The sequence below is a fragment of the Humulus lupulus genome, chromosome 3, assembly GCF_963169125.1.
Source record: "Humulus lupulus chromosome 3, drHumLupu1.1, whole genome shotgun sequence".
Lineage (NCBI taxonomy): Eukaryota > Viridiplantae > Streptophyta > Magnoliopsida > Rosales > Cannabaceae > Humulus > Humulus lupulus.
This window is the reverse complement of record NC_084795.1, coordinates 138,335,468-138,352,845: the sequence shown is the minus strand read 5'-3', so window position 1 is coordinate 138,352,845 and position 17,378 is coordinate 138,335,468. Positions and strand designations below refer to the sequence as shown.

General features: G+C 35.2%; 1 long non-coding RNA gene across 1 annotated transcript; it reads right to left on the bottom strand.

Moving 5' to 3' along the window:
- Positions 1-548: 548 nt before the first annotated feature.
- LOC133821370 (uncharacterized) lies at positions 549-5,317 on the bottom strand. The gene is made up of 3 exons (XR_009887518.1): positions 5,081-5,317; positions 4,308-4,847; positions 549-951 (listed from the first exon to the last, which is right to left on the bottom strand). It is a non-coding gene; the product is annotated as an uncharacterized LOC133821370 (long non-coding RNA).
- Positions 5,318-17,378: the final 12,061 nt, after the last annotated feature.

The following is a 17,378-nucleotide window of genomic DNA, read 5'->3' as shown; positions in this document are numbered from 1 at the left end:
GTAGCTGACTTTTTCTACAACCATAAATGGAAGCACCCTTATTCTTTAAATTACTGAGGACCACGTGGTTTGACAACAAAGTCAATTACTATGACGGGTCATACTAAAGACCCAATCTTTAATGCACATTTTCTACACCTCTCTTGAGTATGTACATCCAAAATGCATGTTCTATCTTTCATTTTCCTTCTTAATTGCTTGCTTATGCTCTCATATTGTTGCCTATATATTATTCTCAAAAGTATATAGAGCTTATTTTAGCCAAAGGACTCTAAGGATTAATTTCTCACATTTCCTTTTGCCATCACAAAGTCTCATGAATACTCTAGCTTTACTTAAGGCTAACTTTCAATAGAAAACCTTGTCCAAAGGTAACATAAAAACAATGATTCCATATAAGCTGCTAATCATCACAATGATGACAATTTAGAACACGTTCAAGTAATCTTCTCAATTAAATTCAAAAATTCCATATGAAAATTTAAGTTGGAACACATAATTGCATCATGAAGGTATATGCTTATGAAGATTCCTATGGCTCATAACACCATCATAAGCATACACTTAAATTAAACAGAACTCTTACAGACAAACCATTCACGTGTGGCCTGTCTTGTGGCGGAGCTCTATAGCAATACTTGTCACTAAAACCTATTCTTCTAAAGTCTACATAGAAACCACTTGTAACGTCCCACTATGTTGGGTACGTCTATCGCACACTCATAGGAAAAATCCTACAAATATGTCAGGCATCTAACACTAAAACCATAACTCAAAGTCTATAAAAAATGCGTAAAATTTTAAAGTTTAGAACTTTAATAACACTTGGTTATTTTTAAATTTGAATTAAACTAATCTTATGCAATAATATTGTACTTCTGAAAATCTTATTCATAAAATTCCTTGCTACTGAGTTCGAAGCCCATAAGATGTCCAAGTATTAAGCCACACCTAAAAAGGGGGAAACAAAAAAATAATGAGCTAACACCCAATAAGTAAATCTCATGCAATGCATGAATGCATACACAATTAATTGCAACAAAAGTTGCATGACGGAATACAATCATAATCACAATGTGAAAGGACAACTATAAAATTTCACAGTCCGCCAATACTGACTTAGACAATCAAGTGCTTACACGATAAGTTAGTGTTTTCTCTTATTAGTTGTTAAAGAGCATCATCTCTTGATTGTCTCTCTATCATAGAATCAATTTCAAATTAAGCCCTCCACTAGGGTCCAACTACAGCCTTTCACTAAGGCATATCGGCAACTTTAGTAATTATGGTAATGTCATATTCTCAAGACCTCCACGGCTGAGAAATCATTCTTGCCAACGCTATGGTATATAATAATCTCAGGAGCACCCATTTACCTAAACCCTAACTAAGAACTTTTACCTTCTTACTCGCTAATAATAATTTTGTGGCTATCATATAACTATAATCTATATTAACGAGCCTTGTTGATTGTGTCTTTTGATGGACCCAAAACGGGTATGTTTAAAAATTTATACTCGCAAGCGCACGAATCGTATTTATAGAATAGTTTTCGTGTAAGCACGAGATCGAACCCAAGGGAGTTGTCTAAAATAAAAAAGAAAACTATTTTAAGTCAAAAGTAATAAATTCTAACCTAGTTCCAAAGATTGATGAGTTTTAATATTATGAACATGAAATAAAAGATTGAAAAATAAAGCTATTTAAGAGAATGAAAATAAACCAATAATGATTTGACAATAAGTGTTAAAAGAAAAGATTATTAAGATACTAGAATCCAAAAAATGTAAGTTTAATAATATTTATTAGTATATTGATTCCCAAGTTTTAGTGATAGTTAAAATAATTTAAACTATCATTTTCCAAAAATATTTATAATTTTAAGCACAATTTTCTTATAAAAAGATAGGATTTTTCTTCACTTTTCAAAATTATAATTTCAAAGCATTTAGTGTAAATCAATCTAATGAAATAACAAATAAATCAATGAACATTATTTATAAGGCAAAACATAATATTTTTGTTCTAAGCATGGATGTGTACAATTTAATGACACATCTTACACAAAGAATATTATGTTTATGCACTAATGAAGAACAAAGTGTAAATATGTTCTAACAATCTAAAATACAAGATATTTAAGATGAAAGAAATATATGTAGAAGAAATATATGGCCAAATGTCACGAACTTGAACCAGATTGATAATAATCATCACAAACTTGAACCATACCTATAATAATTATCACAGAGTTGAACTGGACCTATAATAATAGTCACGGACTTGAACCGGAATGATAATAATTATGAGTTGGTCATACCGCATCATGACGAGCACCCACAACGTTATGGTCTCCATGTAAACCTTCTACAATAAGTGTATGCATGTGCATGTGTTCCTATACTGACGCATATAACACGAGAAATTTCATGTCCTAGCCACAGAAGTTAAAAGTTTGACTTCAAGCAAAGAAATTCACAAAGTTTGTCGTAATCATACCAACTGCACAGCATCGCAGAGACGCGAAACTTATACATCAACAAAGTACCTATAGATGTAAAATCAAACCATGCGAATTACAAAAATCAATTATATTCTAAATTTCCTAAAAATGCACTTATAATCACCATATCAATCTCTCTCAATTATTGAGACACCTCATATCACATAACCAGGGAACACGTACACATTCATAGAGTCTGCGTCTTAATAATATCTACGAGTACATAAGTCATGCAGTTTATATGCAGCCATATAATCAAACACATGAGCAAGTAAACCACGTACGGTGAGATTTCCTTATCTCGTATCCATAGATATATAATATTGCTCAGCAAGAGCTATCAACCAAGCTTTTCCCAAAGTCTTTAATCCTATCCAAGGATCGTAATTGAGTTAATTTCTAACTCACTAAAATATACACTTTGAAATCCAGTGCATACCAAGGGAGATAAAATTAATGACATGATAATATTATTTATCATCTAACAATGGCCCTGACCTCAAAGTCGTATCCATTTAATAAACACAACCACATAACCTTACAATTATTAGTACAGATTCAAGTCATACTAATATTCATATTGATAAAACAATAATAAATCATCTCATGTAAAATAACAAAGCGGTATAAGTATAGTTGACTTAAAATGGAGTCCTTCGTTTTGGATAAATTCTCTTAATCCATAACCCATTAACTTAGTTCGGGTGGTTAGAACAAATAGCTTAAATCTCAAGCTTCTAAGTCTTGAATTGATTTGTTTGGAAACCATTAATTTATTCTTCCAAAAATTCATAATGAATCAAAATAGATTACTCTTTCAATTAGAAACTCTTGCCTTTATTACAAAAATCAGAGTAATCAAGTTATGGTAATAATATCGATCATTGGTTTCATCTATAGAAATCATTATCATTAAATTGGTCCAAGACCTTAGCTTGTAAAACGGGAACTAAATAATTTGAAAGCCATATGTTTCTTTTTTTTCCAATCCACCCCAAAATCGTAAGTTAACCATTTTCCTTTTTGTAATAATTCCAATTTTATTAAGAAAATCACATTAACAAAGTCATAATAAAATATTAATTAAACATAAGAAAATGCTTTCCAAAATACCTTTATACATTTATCCATCTAGACGCTAATTTATTTTCAATTATATAATTAGCCTTCAAAATTTGCCTCTTAGACTCTAAATGGTTTTCCAATAAATTTCTCAAGTCCTTAACCCACAATCTATTGGGAATTAATAATTCATTGACCTATAACTCACTATTCGCAAATTTCCTTTTTATAAAGATTATACCCTAGCTTTAAAATTCCGTCAAGGATTTTAAAAATTACAATTTACCCTTTGATGGCGATTTTAAACATACTACCATGAAAGTCACACTAATGGCTCTTAATATTCTATAGCTCATAGCAGTTTTGAATAGAGAACTACTCTAGCCTCGAGCACTATTAGAATACAACTTAAAATTCATATTAATAGTTTACTAATCTTTAGGAATCATTATTCTAACTGATTCTAAAATAACATATAATTTTATAAAAATAACTAAACACAAGTTCATTATTTTTTATAAAATCGAACAGCAAAACGACTGCAAATTGGACATTCCCAAAATTTTAAAACATGCAAGCATAGTATAAAATAGTCCTAGAATAGACAGATATATCACAATTCAACTTAATATACTAATTAACTCATAATATACTATGACCATACATGATTGTATTTTAGTTTCCTAACTTGCAATTAATTTCTAAAATCCAGAACAATTAAAATCGAGGTTAGAGTTTATACCAACAAATTCTGAACCCGTCATGAGTTGAGTTGTGCTCTGTGGAGCTCGAAAAGAGGCTCAGAAGCCCCTATGGTGGTCACCGGTCATGACTCATGGTGGAGCTCCGACAACGTACGGCAAAGCCACCACCCAAGGTTGTGGTTTGGGAAAATTATGATTGGGCTTCGTAGCCCAAAGCTCATGAAACGTAATGGTGGTGGTGGTTTCTCTTGGAACGTGCTAGAATGGTCAAATTCGCTCTTGGAAGTTTCAAACCTCCATATATTCTGACGAATACTCCTTTCTTTTTTTCCGACCATTAGTGAGGTCAATCGTTGGGTGGGTTTTGAAGCTTAGACCACGAGGAGTACAGTGGTGGTGGTCATTTTGCTCCGAGTGAGAGAAAACGTGTCGGGTGTCAAAGGTCGTTGAGCTCCTACATCGCCTGGTTTGGCACGTGTCGACGGTGAGCAGTAGCATGGCAGTGGTCGGGCTTTGTGAAGACGCAGGCGGTAGAGAGAAGAGAGAGAGGAAATCCGGGAAAAGGCAAATAGAGAGAGCTGCTATGTTAAAAAAATTAGGGTTTTTCTTTTCTTTAGAATCTGATTTTAATATATAACTTATTTATTTAATTATTGTCTATTTTATTAATTAATTCACCCCTTAATTACTAAAATAAACACTCAATCAAAACCAACCTTAAAACTCAATCAAAACTCCCTTAAACTTAGAAGCTCAATAAAACTTCAAAAACTATCAAAACCAAAAATTAAAACTCAGATATTTGAATTACCTATGATAGAATTCGAATCTCAGTTGTTTCCCTAAGCTTCTAAGCTTCCAATCCCACCAAAAACTTGCCTCAGACTCAAAGGATCAAGAGTTTCTCCAAAAATTCAATCACTTAGTGAGAGAGAATGAGAGAAAATGTGAGGGAGAGAGAGATTGTTTCTTTGCTCTTTTGTTTCCTTCTTTCTGAGTTGATAAACTCAGCTGCGTATATCAGCCTAGTGGTCCAAAAGACCAAAATTTCTCTAAGGCAAAATTTCCCTCTCAAAGCACACTAAGGGAAAAATTGTCATTTACACTCTCATCTCATATTATACTTGTACTCCCAATTAATTCTGCCATACCCGAAATATCACTACTTTTCCCAAAATACGACTCATACTCTAATGAGTCTCTGGTAACTCACCAAATTACCAAAATACCCCTTGATCACCCTGAGTCGAGTATAAATCCCTTATTGTTACTTGACCGCTATCCTGCTCGAAAGGACTGACTCCTGCGGAATATCTCAAATATATTCACATAAAAATGTGGTCTCAATCATATAATATCATTTAATCACAATTATACCCCCAGTGGGTCAAAATTACAAATATGCTCTTTAAATAAACGCGGGTATGTTTCACACATTTAATACACTTAAACATGCTTAATCAATCATATAATGATATAACTCATGAAATTCACATCATCACATAAATATTCAATTAATTCACATATAAATACATAATATTCCAATAATGTCCTCCTGGCCCCCTAAGCCTTATTAGGAATTTTAGGACGTTACAAAAGTACTCTGTAAATAAATGTCTATAATTGCAAGAGTGCAATCTCATATTTTTAGTAGAATAATATTTATATTAATAAATTAAGGTTGTTATATTAAAGAGATTTAATTAATATTCTAAATTTATTGGATCTTGAAATTATAGGTCCATAGGTCCTCGAGGTGGCTCTATCGATATTATTCAAGTTAAGAGTTAAAATTGTGATTAATCGGTGAAAGAGCATATTTGGAATAAATTTGTTCTTCAGGGTAAATATGTAATTGAGATTAATTAATTAATTATTAATTTTTTAAATTAACTGATTAAATAATTATTTATTTTTTTATAATTTTCATAATTATTATTAAATAATAATTTTAATTTTCAAAATTATTAATAAATAATAAAATAATTAATTTTGAATTAATTAGTTTTTCCTTTTAAAATGTGAAAAATAAATCTGATAATTCAAATTGGATTGGAATTGGTTATGAAATTTATTGAGATGATTAAATTATTTATCTAATAAGATTAGTTATTGGTTTTAAGATATTTTATCATTTTTTGAATAAATAGATTATTAAATAATTAATAAATAAAATTGTTAAGACACATGCCCTAAAAAGGACATGTGTCACACGCCAATCACAGTGCTTGCACTGTGACTAGCGTGTAACAAAGTCCCAGACTCAGTCTTGAGAAATTTTATTTATTTAATATATTTAACAATCAAAATTGTTTAATTTTTTTAATTTTGAATTTAATTCAATTATAAAACAATCTAATAGAAAGAGTTTCTAGAGACTTCCAAGTTTTTACTCAAATTTTCACAAAGAGAAATTTATCGTATCTTTTGTCTAAGCCTGAAAATCAATCTATCAAGCATAATTCCAAGATCTCATGTGTTGACTGCATCTTGTGAATCACTAAAAATTATACCATTACTCTACGTGCCCACACACGTCTTTGAGGTGTAGAGAACATCTTGGAAGATCATGTTCTGAGTACCTAGAGATTGCTAGGATTGGATATTTGTTATTTTAATACTAAAAGATTTCAAGGACTCTTGATAGACTTCAACTGACATGTTCTTCTTTGTATGTGCTTTGATTAATGTATGTATATTAATGGATCTGTTATTTAAAGTTTGTTTAAATAAAAAAAATTTAAATCTCTTGGGCCCACCATCTTGTGCATTTTGTTGCGCACATGGTAAACATGTTACCAACACCAAGAGCTTAGGGAAGGTAAGAGAGATTGCTTCCCTGAGCATGCTTGAGTGATCGATCCAACCACAAGCCTCTTCTTCAGGGTAACAATTGCCTTGTGTTTTGGTCAAGGTGGCTCCCTTCTAGTTAATCCCAAATGCTTACCGAATCTTGGTGGCCTTGTAAATGTTATACAAGAGAAAACAAATTGGCCACCTTCAAGCCTAGCCAAGGTACTTGTACCAATAAAAAAAAAAGACAAGAAACAAGAGAACAACTTCTACAGCATGCAAAAGTATGTAGGGTCTGATCATTAAATTTTTTACATCATATTTGATATCCTTTTAACTTAAATTTTGTTAAAATCTTGAGACTTTTGATGTGTGTTTTAGTGTTTTGATTATTTGTTTAGATCATGCAAAGTCTTGAGGATTCGTGAATTTGAACCTATATGATAGGAAATTGGAATTAAAGATCACGTGGACTTAGTTGAAGATGATTATGGAGTCTTAAAATTCATCAATAGCTAAAGAAATTAAGGATTACCCATGTTGGTGACTAGAAAAATGAGAAGAAAAAAACAGTACGTAGCGCCTAGGTATGACAATCACGTCAGTATTGAGGCGCTACGGTGTTGCTACAGTAGCGCCTAGGCACTACGATTATTTCAGCATTTTTAAATGGCTTCGCGTCACAAAACAATAGCGCTGCAATGCCACTTCGAGAAGCTGATTTCATAGGGCTTTTTCAAGTCATAATTAGGCCCATGACGACTCCTCCACCTTCCCTTCAATAAATAATCATTTTTAGAATGAATTAAAGGATTTTTTTTTTTTTTGGCAGAGAATTAAGAATAGATTCCAAGAAGGGGATAGAGAAGGAGGCTACACATCAACTGCTTACATCAAAACTAGTTTTTCTTCTCTTATTTCATATACTTTTCTTTTAGTTTATGAACATGTATTGTGAATATTTTATGATAGATATCATGAACTAAATTATTTTTCTAGGTGTTGATGAAACCACCTTGACATTATGAATTGAAGTTTCTATTTTAATTTCCATGAAATTTTATATCAATTTGTTTGTGCTTTCTTATTGTTAATTATTTTTAATGTTTGATCACCATTGGAATGATTTGAGATTTAGGCTTCACACTCGAGAGAGGTAATCTTAGATTAGATATAGAATTTCATGACATAGGGAGTGTGATATTGAGAGATTCCATAATTTTTATGAAGTTGTAAAAAGAACCATAGTTCTTAATGAATTCTTATTTAATTGATGATATTGAATAGAGATATCGTATCGTTATATTAAGAATAAATTCACTTGCACTTGAGAAAGGGCGTAGAATTAAATTAGGATTTTTGACTTACAAAATTGAGAGAAATTGATTGGAAATATTTAGGAATTAAGATTCATATATAAAAGATTGGAAAAAATTAATGCTCTGGATTTTTAATCTTAGAAATGTTCTTGTTTAGTTGTTGAAATTTATTTAATTTGATTAATTGTTTTGATCACTTTTCATATTTGATTTTTCTAAATAAAATTATAGAATTATAATACTTGGTAAGGTTAAAATTTAGATCTATGTGGGTTCGACATCCTTTATTTACCATATCTATATTAAATTTGACACTGTTCACTTGCCGTAATTTTCGTGCATCAGGGTCACCTCACCGTGTTCTCAAGGGTAATATGCACAAATTTCGAGAAGAAAAAGATGTATTCTTCTTCAATTTTGGGCTCAGTCTTTGCACCATCTTGACCCTTCTTTTGGACTTTAATAGATTTGATAAGTTCTCCCATCTCACCTCTAAATTGTTGCATTGGTTTTCTTTTAGGAGGCTATTAAGGACACTAAGTAGTTTGTCTTTGTAGGCGTGTTCAAATATATGCAGGAGACCCCTGCTCATTTATATAGGGTTGAGGCAATCAATGCCTTGCCCATCAGGGAAATGAATACTTTTCCACTCGTCCCGATCGAGAACTTGAGAGAGGTTGATTTGCTCCAAGACCACCAACGCATCAAAAAGCTCTCAATGAAAGGGAATGTGCCACTTGCTTTCTCCAAGCCTTTAACGTCTTCCTCGCAACCCATCCAGCTGGTCCGCTTCTGTGCAAGGAGAATCTAGACCAAGCCATTGAATAGGAAGTTAACAAGGATTTCAAGGTGATCCGAGTAAAGAGGCATTCGCGAGCCAGAATTTGCTCTCGAACCAGAAGGTATCATTAAGCAGCAAGTCGATGAAGCTTTTGAGGAAGTTAAAAAAGAGGGACTTGGAAATTGTTTTACTGATTGTATTTATTGCTTAACTGTTACAAAGGAAAATAATTTTACACATATTTATACTGAAATGATATACAAAAGAAAAGAGCAAAATATAAGAATAAGAAAGGAATATTCAATGGTACAGTAATCCCTGAATATCAGGAAAAGGTAAAAAAATAATTATACTGATGCCAATTTTGTGCTAGATGTCATTGTGGTGGTCCACATCAATTTCTGTTATATCAATTCCTTTCATTTCAACATGCCCCCTCAAGTTGTGTTGTGGAGAGTGAGAAACAGCAAGCTTTTTTTTTAGATGATGATACTGAGATATGTTGAGAGGCTTGGTAAGTATGTCTGCAACTTGCTCCTCTGTTGGTATATAGCTGACTTCAACTTCTTTGCTCAAAAATTTGTCTCTAATGAAGTGCACATCAATATCGATGTGCTTTGTTCTTGAATGAAAAACAAGATTGGATGCCAGTTGTCTTGCGCATGAGTTATCACACCAAATCATTGCTGGACCTTTACATTTGATTCCTATTTCAGAAAATAAAGATTGTAGCCAAACAACTTCAGTGTAAGCTTGAGCTAAGGCTCTATACTCTGCCTCAGTGCTTGAACGAGCAACTATTTCTTAGTGTAATGACCCGACTATTTCTAAGACCCTGGACCATTGCTTAAACGAGCAATTATTTTGAGTTGGAGTTTAAAGAAATTGACTTAGTGTAATGACCCGAATATTTCTAAGACCCCGGACCATTGAAAACTACTATGACATAGCTACTAATTTGATACATACATAATAAATAGCATAACTTTATTTAAAACCCAAAATATTGTACCAAATACAAAATAAGATAAAAATATAAAATATCATATGGTATGGGATCCCATTATTTATAAAACGTAAAACATAAACTTTAATTTTTTAAATACTAAATGTGGAAATACATCAAAACATAATTTAAAACACTTTAAACAGCGTCATCCTCGATCTTCACGCAGTCCATTCAATCCATTCATCCTCAACACACATGCCAAACCGCCACAAATCTTTCCCGCCTTCCATATTCATTTTCCTGCATCAAGCTAAAAAGAAAGGAATGAGCCTAATGCCCAGCAAGGAAAATCTACTAACAACATATATCATAAATCATAAACATAAGACTATATCATAAGCATATACTATAAAACATATGACTTATAAAAGGTATATCATATAGGACTACAATATTAATGGTCATTAACTCATTAGCATAGCATGTGATAAAACCATCTAGGTCCTCTTTCTACTAATCAAGGTAGGATAGATCACAAGGTAGTATATGATAACCCATCTAGGTCCTCTGTCTACTAATCAAGGTAGGGTAAATCATAACTCTAAACCATGAAAATGATAAAAATTCTTGGGGCTTGTTATCTAAGCAAGTCATATGCCCAAGCGACTACAAAACATATTCTTGGGGCTTGCTATCTAAGCAAGTCATATTCCCAAGGACTACAACATATTTATACATATACATATCATAGCATAAAACATATCATAACATAAACATATGACAATATATAATCTAACCTATTTTCCTTACCAAAAACTGGGATATTTGGGAACAAGAACGGGATTTGGAACACTCCTAAAACCAACAGTAAAACAATGAGTTTCTAAAGAAAAGGGAAAAAAAGAACTAAACCATCAAAGAAGAAACTTACCGAAAAGAACCTTAAGTTTCAAGAAACTTAAACACCTAACCAAGAATCATAAACAAGAGTTAGGATCTGAATGAAAACAAAAGAAAACTAAAGAACCATGAGAAACTGAACTTAAGGATAGGAATACCTTGAATGATCTTATGACTTTGATCTACACCTCGATACCAAAATAACTCTATATCTTACTTCCAAAGTGTTTAGAAAAGCTTAGATTATAAAAGATTTTGTCCCAAAACCCAAGTGTTTCTCTCTATAGTAATCTTAGCAGCTTGGAGGCTCTGAACAATGCTTGAATGATGAATGAAATGGCTGAGTACTAGGTCCTATTTATAGAGTTCAAGGATTGAAACTAACCCCCTTTAGAATGAATAAATAAATAAATATAAAATGAAAAAGATTTGAATTTTCATTCAGCAGATGCCCAAAACTTGGTCAAAATCGTTCAAAGGCAGGTCTAAGTGGTTAAGGCTATTTTTTAAAATTAATTCCTCAAGTTTCAAAAATCACTCCCAGGGGCGATATATCGCCTACCCTGGGCGATATATCGCCTAGACCTATTTCCTGAGCCTCGTTCGTTCGTTCGTGCGAAGTCGACGTCTTCTCCGTATCTCTCGTAGGCGATATATCGACCCCTATAGCTGCAATATATCGGCATACGTTGATATATCAAACACGTATTTGCACTTTTTCAGCATATTTTGAATTGATTAAACAACTTTGACTGAGTCAAAATGTTATCCTAAGAGCTGCTAGAAGGTTCTAGAGCTTTTAAACTATTCATCAAAAATACTTAAATCCTTAATAAACATGATTATGACAAGTGTCACATTATTAATAAATCTATCTAAACCTTAGGTTATAATAAATAATATTTCTAGGACCAGCAATATTAATCAAACCTTATGTTATAATTAATATTTCTAAACTATAGGTTAAACTTATAAAATCCATAACTATTGCTATGAGTTTCTAACTAAGTCCCGGCATAAAAAAAATCCACGGAAACTAACATACTACAAACTAATACTAACTACTACTACTATCTAGCTAAGTAAAAAATTTGGGACACTACAATTCTCCCCGACTTAAAAGAATTTCGTCCCCGAAATTTACTTACCAAACAATTCTGGATTCCGTGGTAACATGTCTCCCTCCAACTCCCACGTTGCCTTCCGTTCAGAACTATTACTCCATAGGACCTTGACTATCAGAATACTCTTAGACCGTAATTTCTTCAACCCTCTATCTAGGATGTTAACCGGTCGTTCCTCATAACTCAAGTCTTTTTGGAGTGCTTTCGTATCACACTTGAGGACGTGTGATGGGTCTGACACATATCTACGCAGCATCGAGATGTGAAACACATTGTGGCTATCTGCTAGAGCTAGTAGTAAGGCTAATCTATATGCAACTGTTCCCACCTTGTCCAATATCTCAAAAGGACCTATAAACCGGGGACTAAGTTTGCCTTTCTTCCCAAACCGCTTCACACCTTTCATAGGAGATATCTTTAAGAAGACTTGATCTCCGACTTTGAATTCCGTATCATGCCACTTGGCATCCGCATAACTTTTATGTCAGCTCTGAGCAGCGAGCATACACTTTTTAATCAGCGCCACTGCATCCTGAGCCTCTCTAATAGCTTCGGGTCCAAGAAGTTGTCTTTTTCCTACCTCGTCCCAATGTAACGACGATTGACACCTCCTTCCATAAAGTTACTCATAGGGTGCCATCCTGATCGCTGACTGGTAGTTATTGTTGTAGGAGAATTCTATCAGTGGCAAATACTTACTCCACGATCCTCCGAAGTCTAGTACACAAGCGCGCAACATATCCTCTAAAATATGTATCATACGCTCGGACTAACCATCGGTTTGAGGATGAAATGTCATACTAAGACTTAACTTGGTAGCCATAGCTTGTTGCAAGCTTCCCCAAAATCTCAATGTAAACACCAATCCTCTATCGTATACTATGGTTTTAGGGATTCCATGCAGTCGTACTATTTCTTGAACATAGATGTCTGCGTACTGGTCTGGTGTGTACATAGTCTTGACAGGCAGGAAGTGAGCTGACTTGGTTTGTCTATCTACTACTACCCAAGTCGAGTCGTGCGGCTTATTTGTTCGTGGTAGTCCTGTCACGAAGTCCATGGCTATATATTCCCACTTCCATTCTGGGATACTAAGTAATTGCAATAAGCCTGCAGGGCACTAATGTTCTGCTTTCACTTCCTAGCATACTAAGCATTTAGGCACATATTCTGCTACGTCTTTCTTCATTCCTGGGCACCAATACAGTGCCTTAAGGTCGTGAGTCATCTTGGTCGACCCTAGGTGTACTGAGTATGGAGTATTGTGTGCCTCTTCTAAAATATTCATCTTAATTCCATAGTCATTCGGCACGCATACCCGGTCCTTATATCTCAAGAACCCCTATCCTGATATAGAGAAATCTGTGGCCTTGCCTTCTTTGACTACAGCTATGTGAGATACTAACGTGTCATCATGGCCTTGCCTGATCCGTATATCTTCTAACAGACTTGACTGGATGGAAAAGTTAGCCAGTTTACCAATGACTACTTCTATTCTGGCATTGATCAGCTCTTGCTGAAGCGACTTTTCTATTCTGGATATTTCCGCTAGATTCTCGTAACTCTTTCTGCTTAGTGCATCAGCAACTACGTTTGCTTTTCCTGGGTGGTATAGGATTTCGCAGTCATAATCCTTTACTAGTTCTAACCACCTGCGTTGCCTCATGTTGAGCTCCTTTTGCGTGAAGAAATACCTTAAGCACTTGAGGTCTGTATAAATCTCACACCGTTCTCCATAAAGATAGTGGCACCAGATTTTCAATGCGAAGACCACCGCTTCCAACTCCATATCGTGCGTTGGATAGTGTTGTTCGTATTCCTTCAGCTGCCTTGAGGCATAGGCTATCACTTTGTCATTTTGCATCAGCACACAACCCAAACCTTGCTTCGATGGATCACAGTATACTACAAACTTGTCATTGGGGATCGGTACACAAAGTACTGGTGCTGAGCATAGCTTATCCTTGAGAAACTTTAAGCTTTCTTCACACTTATCCATCCAGTTGAACCTTTGTTGTTTCCGGGTCAGGTTGATAAGCGGAGTGGCTATCTTAGAAAATCCTTCAACAAATCTCCGATAATAGCCTGCTAGCCCGAGAAAACTTCTAACTTCTGACACATTCTTAGGTCTTGGCCAATCCTTCATAGCCTCTACCTTATCTGGGTCTACAGAAACTTCATCCTTGGATATTATGTGGCCGAGGAACGCTACTTGCGAAAGCCAAAATTCGTACTTCTTGAACTTGGCGTAAAGTTGATGCTCCTTCAGTCGCAGCATGGTCATTCTTAAATGTTCCTCGTGCTCGACTTCGTCCTTGGAGTACACCAAAATATTGTCAATGAACACTACAACGAATTTGTCCAAGTAATCCTTGAAGACCCGATTCATTAAATCCATAAATATGGCTGGAGCGTTGGTAAGACCAAAAGACATAACTAGAAACTCATAATATCCATATCGAGTTCTAAAAGTTGTCTTGGGAATATCCTCTTCCCGTACCTTGAGCTGGTGATACCTGGACCGTAAATCAATCTTAGAAAACACGGTCGCTCCTCAGAGTTGATTAAACAAGTCGTCGATCCGGGGTAGCAGGTAATTATTCTTAATTGTCACTTTATTCAGCTCGCGGTAATCCATACACATTCGCATGCATCTGTCCTTCTTCTTCACAAATAGAACTGGTGCTCCCCACGATGAATGGCTTAGTCTAATGAAACCAAAGTCTAAGAGATCTTCTAACTGCGTCTTTAACTCCTTGAGTTCGGTAGGTGCCATCCGGTATGGTGCCTTTGAGATAGGCTCAATTCCCAGTACTAGTTTGATTGTGAAGTCAATTTCTCGAGTCGGTGGCGACCCTGGTAAGTCATCATGAAATACTTCTGGGAATTCCTTTATAATGCAGACGTCCCCAACCTTTAGTAGTGTTTCTTTTGCCACATCCGTGACGCTGGCTAAGAATGTGTGACATCCTTTCTCTATCATCCTCTGAGCTTTGAGAGATGAAATAAGTGGTGTCTGTAGTCCTGAAACCTTTCCCATAAAACATAGTCTCTGACCGTCAGGAGTCTCGAACATCACTTGCTTACGTCTACAGTCGATGGTTGTGCCACGCCTTGCTAGCCAATCCATGCCCAATATTACGTCAAAGTCTTTGATCTCTAGCTCTATCAGGCCTCCTTCTAGTTCTACGTCCTCGATTTTGATCGGTACACCTCGTACTATCCGTGATGATAGGACTACTTCGCCTTAAGGCAATTCTGTCACAAACCTAGTTCTAAATCTTTCACAAGGTTTGTCTATTTTCTCTATCATTCTTAATGAGATATACGAGTGTGTTGCTCCCGAATCAAATAATATTGAACATATATTATCGAGGATAGGAATCTGACCAGTGACCACTTTGTTACTAGCTTCAGCTTCTCCTTGGGTCAAGGAAAAGACTCTGGCTGGAACCATCTTGTTGTCCCTTTTCTCTTCTTGCTTGAGTTGTGGACATTCCCTCTTTCAATGACTTTCCTAGCCAAAATTGTAACATCCCTTGGTGTTTGTATGACACTCACCAGGATGTTTCTTTTGGCATTTGGAGCACTACGGGTATTCTAAATAACCCGACCTATTGCCTCCATTGTTAGTCCGTGCTCTTTTTTCATTGTCGGATTGCTTATTGTCAGGATGCCTTCCCTTCTGGCCATTTGTTTTGCTATGTTGATAGTTATTGTTGTGGTTCCGACCATTCTTAGGTTGATTCTACTGTTTAGGTTCAGGCTTGCTGGCCTCTTCCTTGCTAACATTCGCCTGAAGCCTTTCCACTTCTATAGTCGTTTCTAGAGCATCGGTGTAAGAAGTGGTTATAGGGTTCGCTAGCTTGACTCCTAGTTCAATCTTTGGTCTGAGTCCTTTAACAAACTTGGTGACCCTCAAAAAGTCAGTTGGGACCAACTCTAGCGCAAACTTGGCTAGTCGATCGAACTGTCAAGCATACTTTGCTGTCGTTAAGTTGCCTTGCTTCAGTCTGATGAACTCTTCTACCCTCGTAGCGATGAGTGCCGAGTTGTAGTACTTCTTGTGAAAGAGCTCCACAAATATAGTCCATGTCATGGTGGCGACGTCGCGAGTCTGTTGTACTAAATCCCACCAGTAACTAGCATCCTTCTTTAGAAGAGACAAAACGCAGGATATGCAATCTGCGTTGTCAAGATTCATGTGTGCTAGGATCGGCTCTACATTCTTGAGCCATTCTTCCACCTCAAAGGGATCAGTTGTCCCTTCAAATTTTGGAGCGTGTTTCTTACGAAATCGTTCGTAGATTGGCTTTATGTACTAAGCTAGGTAAGGCGCATAGTTCTCCATTGGCCATCCCCTATAAGGACCTACTTGCTGGGGTGCTTGAGCCATTTTGCTGAGGCTGCAGTTGAGGCTGAGGCTGGGGATGAGTCTATTGTCGTTGCTCCTGTAGCAATTCTTCCACTCGTTGTCATAGTCAGACATTCTCAGTGGTGTTTTCAACCGGAGGCGGTGCACTTCTGTTAGCAGCAGCATTGGTAGCACGTGTTCCCCTTCTTCGGACTGGAGGAGGTTCATTAGTCTCGTTGGCGGTGCTGGAGGCATTGCCGGCTATGCGTGCAGATTTTTTGAGTGACATCTTCAATAAAGTTCTAACAGTCGAGGAAAACATGTTAGAACTTACCCTAATAGGCTCTAAGGAAAGACTTAATCTAAGAAAACATAACTCGGACCTATTAGTTATGATTTCTTGTGAAGAATTATGTAAGCCTTCTATATAATTAGGGTGTGTTTCTATACTTAGAAAATCAGCCATCTTTATTATTTTCTAGGTATGTTTCTAATCATCCTATATAACTTAATTCTCAGGCTCGAAACTCGTCGTTGTTCCAAAGTTAACCATATTGAGGGAGGGTTGGGATCAGTATAATCATTCCCACTACTATGCCCCCCTAAACTCTCAATATAGAACCCGGTCCATTGATTTGTATCCACCCTCACCGAACTTTGTCATTATTTATTATGGTTGTAAAAAAAAAATCAAACTCATATATGTTATTCAAAAAAAAAAATAACAATAATATTTATTTGGAAAAAGATTTTCACTAGGTACAATCATAAATGCAAAAATAATAAATAAATAAACTAACATAACTAGGGTGAATCTAAAAAATCAGGATCTTCTACGTCTGACCCTTCATCTAACATATCATCATCTATTTCTTCATAATCCTCATTA